This window comes from Parasteatoda tepidariorum, chromosome 9 (genome assembly GCF_043381705.1).
Source record: "Parasteatoda tepidariorum isolate YZ-2023 chromosome 9, CAS_Ptep_4.0, whole genome shotgun sequence".
In the NCBI taxonomy this organism is placed as follows: domain Eukaryota; kingdom Metazoa; phylum Arthropoda; class Arachnida; order Araneae; family Theridiidae; genus Parasteatoda; species Parasteatoda tepidariorum.
Window position 1 is genome coordinate 30037219 of NC_092212.1, and position 6000 is coordinate 30043218.

The window sequence follows — 6000 nt, forward strand, 5'->3', positions numbered from 1 at the left end:
TAATGAAAAATAGACAATCGAAAAATAATTATCGATAAAAGTTTCAATAAGTTTCCGCCTCTAATGCTAATGCTGAAAATTTAACTGGGAATCTATTTTCCCCAATCGGGATATTCAGCACAGACTGCCGCCGTTATTTGCATGCGGTGTTTTCTCTGCGTATAACTCATCCATGTAAGAAAGACACTTTTACAGAATCCACTTTTGCGCTTTAAAAAATTAATGGCGTAATTCATAGACAATTTTAACCTTTATCAAGTATTTTTGCAGGATTGCTTTTCTATCTTTATTTCTTTATAGGATTACTTTTATCTTTATCTTTTTACAAATACTTTCCATAAGAGTTTTAAAAAAATTAATGGTGTAATTCATAGATAATTTTAACCTTTATCAAGTATTTTTACAGGATTGCTTTTCTATCTTGATTTCATTGTTGGATTACTTTTATCTTTATCTTTTAACAAATACTTTCCATAAGAGTTTTAAAAAATTAATGGTGTAATTCATAGACAATTTTTACCTTTATCAAGTATTTTTACAAGATTGCTTTTCTCTCTTTATTTCTTTGTTGGATTACTTTTATCTTTATCTTTTTATAAATACCTTCTATATGAGTTCGTTTAAGGAAATTTTATGTGTCCACTTAATTAAAGAAAATCAATTCAATGTTTACAACAAAATTTAACATACGTTACAAAATAAAATTTATTAAAATGATTCAAAATTTGTTAGAATTATAGTAATCAATATAAATATTTTTAAAAAAATTGAATTTTATCTTATCCTTAATACAGAGAAATAGAATATTTAGTAAATAAGAAAGCTGAATTATAAATGCAGAATTTCAAATGTACTGGTCTAATTAATAAAAAAGATATTTTGATGTAACATGCACAAATATTAAGTAATAAATTGTATATTATAATGAAAAAGGAATTTTCCATTATGAAAGGCAATTAAATGTTTATACAGTTAATTAACTTTTCTATTTTTCATAAGCATAAATTTATTCATCCCATTTATTATTATTATTATTTTAATACAAAGAAAAAAATACTGAGTTCATTTTGTTAATCACTTTTCGGACAAATAAATATGTAAGCATAATAAAATTAAGCAAACATGTTTAAAGCAGCAAAAATTAATTTTAAATACTGAGTAAAAAAAAAAACAATTAAAAGATGTCTATTCATTATGAACATAAGGTAATATAAAAAATAAGTAAAAAATTGGCTTTTTCAAGCACTATAAAATTTATAATTTTCATCAAATTTTAAGATTGTTCCTATTGTTAATGTTTTATGTTTCTGACTTTTAATTTGATTTCCTGCAGTAATTTTTAAGAATTTTCTTCACAAACTAATTTAAAAACACTGGAAGTTAATACAAAAACTAAGTACAAATCTAATTTATAACAATAACTTGTAATTTTAAACAAAAAACAATATATAATTGCAGCAGTAACCAATAATGGTTTTAAGAGAAAAATTTACTTCCTAAAATTGTATTATTTGATTGAAACGTTTGGACATGACTCGTTTTTAATTATTACATGAATTTAAAATGAGTAACTTAGCATAATTTAAAGTTCTTCTTTTTTTGTAAATTCAAACATTGTTAAAAAAATTATTATATCAAATTCTTGAAGCAATAAGGAAAAAAGAAAACAATGGACTTTTACTTATATCAAATTTCCTCATCCTTCTATAACTGTAATATACATTAATAATTCCTTATTAAAAATTAATATCATAATGGAAACCCTTAATGTGAGCTATATAGATTTTAATGTACGTATTATTATTGCATTGTTGAAATAAATTTTGAATAAATGAAATCGTTATCATTGACTTAAATTAGTTGTTTTTGCAAAATAAAACAATCTGTGTAAAAAAAATTCCTCATCTGCAAAGCACAATTTTTTATCTGAAAAAATCAATACAAATTTAATGATTCGAGCCTTAAAAGCAAAAAATTTATATTTAAATGCAATTGCAATAATTGCTACTCTAAAAACACTTGTTATGAAATATAAAATTGGGTTCATCAACTTAGAATAGTTGAAAATTCAAGCAGTGTTTAAAAAAAATTTTAGGGAGCATAAAATTTTCTAAGAATCATATTTATAATGAATAAGATATTCAAATAAGCAATTAACAGTACGATACAATAATTACTTAAAACTTTCAATGATACACATTCATATTTCGGAGCAAAAAAATTTATTAACTTATTGTACCAAATTTTCTAATATTTCAACAGGAAACAATTAATATGAGTAAAAATGAATAGCAATTGCTAATATGAATAACAAGTTCTAATAAAAATTAACAGTACGTAATTAAAAAATTTTAAATCAAATTTTAGGTATTTTAATGCAAATACAATTATTGCTATTTTGAAATCAAGTTTTAATAAATAAAATTGAAATTTTTAACTTTGTGTTGAAATAGAAATCGTGCAGAGTTAAAAAAAATTACACATTTTTCTGTCGTCCAAGACTCATAATTTATATGAATAAGTATTTCAAGTAAGCAAGGAAGTCCTTTTTTTTAAACTTAAATAGTGTCGAAAAAAATACGAAAATACAAATTCTCTCACCTTTAAAGAACAATTTCTAATGAAAGTAATTTTTTCAAAAACGAAATGAAAGGTTTTATCATTTTCTGCACGCAAAATAAATTGAGATATATTATTACCAGTATGTATTGTGTGAGTGTATTATTGTACATTATTGGTTAATTATTATTTCTTAGTAGAAATTTAAAATAGTTTTCAATAAACAAAATTGGTAAATTTAATGTTTATGCACGCTTAAATAATGTTAAAAAAACAAGAATACAAAATTTTCTCAGTTTTAAAAAAAATATTTCTAATTTAAATATCTATTCCAAAAAAAGAAGTAAATAGTACGGCATAATTTAATTAAATGTAATTTCATTTTCTACTCATAAAATCAATTGTGAATCTAAGATTTATTATCATCAGTATGCATTGTGTTAGAATATTACTACACAGTATTATCTAACTTCACTTTTATAAATTTAAAATCAATTTTCAATAAACAAAATTGGTATACCTAATGTTTCTTCGAATTTAAATAGAGTCTAAAAAACAAGAATAATTAATTTTTTTCTCTTTAGAAAAAAAATCCAAATGTGAATTACTTTTTTTTAATAAAGAATTATTTAGAGTGATATAAATTAATTTAATGTAATCTCATTTTTACTCATAAAATTAATTATGAACCTCAGATTCATTATTATCAGTATGTTTCAGTATGTGATTATTTTGCTTAATTATTATCTTATAGCACAAATTTGTAATCAATTTTCAATAAACAAAATTGGAATAGCTGAACTAAAATAAATATTTCTGTAAATTCAAATAATCTTCAAAAAATAAGAGTAGATGATTTTTCCCCTTTAAAAACAATTTCAAATACAAAAACTTTTCCAAAAAATGAATTTATAGTATGATATAAAGTAATTAAATGTAATCACATTTGCTGCACATAAAATCAATTGAGATTTATAATTATTACAATCAATATGTATTGTGTTATCATGCTGTTTCGCATTATTGTTTAATAATTTTTAAAGAATAAATTTGGAATCAATTTTCAACAAGCAAAATTGGGATGTATAATATATCTGCGATTTTAAATAGTATTAAAAAGAAGTAAATATGAATTTTCCCACCTTTAAAATGCAAATTTTAATGTAAATAACTTTTTTCAAATTAGAAATTAATTATACTATTATAAGTTTACTAAATGTAATTACATTTTCTACACATAAAATCAATGCTGAATCTAATATTCATTATTATCATTATCTATTGTGCCAGTATGTTATTGTACATTAATTTTTAATTATTATCTTACAGCATAAATTTGAAATCCGTTTTCAATAAACAAAATTGAGAGAGCTAATCTGGAATAATTGTTTCTGCAAATTCAAAAACAAGAATTCAGAATTTTCTCACTTTAAAAAAACATTTCTAATATAAATAACTATTCCAAAGAAGAAATTGATAGTACGGTATAAATTAATTAAGGGTTATCTCATTTTCTACACATGTGCTTCACTCGTAGTAAAATTGATCCTTTACTACGGATCATCACAAAGTTAATCACAAAAGTACGGTTGAGGTCAAACTATTTGAGCCGTATTTAGAATTATCTCTGCTTTTATTTGCATTGAACTGAAAATATACTTGCACTAGTATTACTTAAGAAAAACACATTCATTTTTGTAAACAAACGAAATAAATGTTTGGTAAAGCACGAGGAACTCACCTTAAATAACACTTTCACCCCCTCCAGAAAGAAAATAGCCCGCTCCACATACGAAATCACACCTCCTTACTCCTTTTTATTTTTAATTTCTTTTCCGAACTTCTGCAATTGGGAAAAGAAGTAGTAAGAAATTCTGGAGCTGGAAATTCTCACGGGATAATCGTTCGTACTTCTTCTTGAACTGGATTTAAATCTGCTTTTGCAACACTTTTATGTAAACTTCAAGGATCCTGCAATAGGTTCCGGAAAATTACAATATTTTTAGGTCCAGGGTTTTTGGGGGGCCTTTCACGTTGGCCTTAGAAATCGAACGAAAAGCGGTTAAGAGCTTCAAACAGGCACAGACGCAGGCGGATCGATTGCGACCGAAGCGACCTCTATGTGCAAGAAGGATTACTTCCAGAAGGTCTCTGACCGTACCAGCAGGATTAAACATCTCCAGAATTTTACGATTGTTCCGAAGGGCCTATCCTTCTTTAAGGATCTTTTGTTCTTAAATTCCATACGCATCGATAAGCATTAATGGGAAATATTTTTGGGCTCTAGAAATACGATTTAAAGTTGATTAAGTGGATTAAAGCTTAAAAGAGCTTTGGCGTAGAATTTTTAGGAGAGAATTTAGATTACTTTGTATCTTTTAAAGAAGCTAGCTACAGTTTTTTTCAAGAATTCAGCACAACTATTAATCTATTTACTCTTATTTATTTTCAATTTCATTTTTAAGTGAGTCTAAGCAATTAAATTAGGAAGAAACTGGAGTTACAATTTAATTACTATTTCATTAAAACACTTTCCTTTTCATTTAAAAAAAAACATGCGTTTAGGAAAAGAGATAAACATTTTTAAGAACTGATTATTTTTTTACAAACGATGTTAAAAATTGTCGTTAAGCTTAAGAAATATGTAGTTTCACTAAAATTTATTGTAAATATTATTTATAGTAAATATTTTTAATAGTAAATATTATTTATCGTAAATATTATTTAATTTTTGAACATTGAATTATTTATAAATGTAATTAATTAACATTTAATTATTACATTTATAAGTTAATCTAAAAAATTAAATTAAGAAGAAACGTTACAATTTAATTAATATTTCATTCAAACGCTTTCTTTTTCATTTAAGAAAAAACATGCGTTTAGGAAAAGAGATAAACATTTTTAAGAACTGATTATTCTTTTTCAAACGAGGTTAAAATTTGTCGTTAAACTTCAGAAATATGTAGTTTCAGTAAAATTTATTATAAATATTATTTATAGTAAATATTTTTAATAATAAATATTATTTATCGTAAATATTATTTAATTTTTGAACATTGAATTATTTATAAATGTAATTAATTAACATTTAATTATTACATTTATAAGTTAATCTAAACAATTAAATTAAGAAGAAACTGGAGTTACAATTTAATTAATATTTTATTCAAACGCTTTTTTTCTTCATTTAAAAAAAACATGCGATTACGAAATGAGATAAAAAAATTTTAAGAACTGATTATTCTTTTACAAACGATGTTAAAATTTGTCATTAAACTTCAGAAATATGTAGTTTCACTAAAATTTATTGTTAGTGTTATTTATAAAAAGTATTTTAATAATATTATTATTAAATATTTTTTATAATAAGTGTTATTTGATTTTTGAACATTTAATTAATTATAAATGTAATTAATTAACATTCAATTATTACATTTA

The 6000-nt window shown here is 23.2% G+C and overlaps 1 protein-coding gene across 2 annotated transcripts in view; it reads right to left on the minus strand.

Moving 5' to 3' along the window:
• LOC107438212 (neurexin 1) overlaps positions 1 to 4642 on the minus strand; it is a 275422-nt gene extending 270780 nt beyond the window's left edge. For both annotated transcript variants that reach the window (XM_071185922.1, XM_071185921.1), the window contains exon 1: positions 4301 to 4642. The gene's annotated coding sequence lies outside the window, so the exon portion shown is untranslated. The remainder of the gene's footprint in view (positions 1 to 4300) is intronic.
• Between the last annotated feature and the right edge of the window lie 1358 nt (positions 4643 to 6000).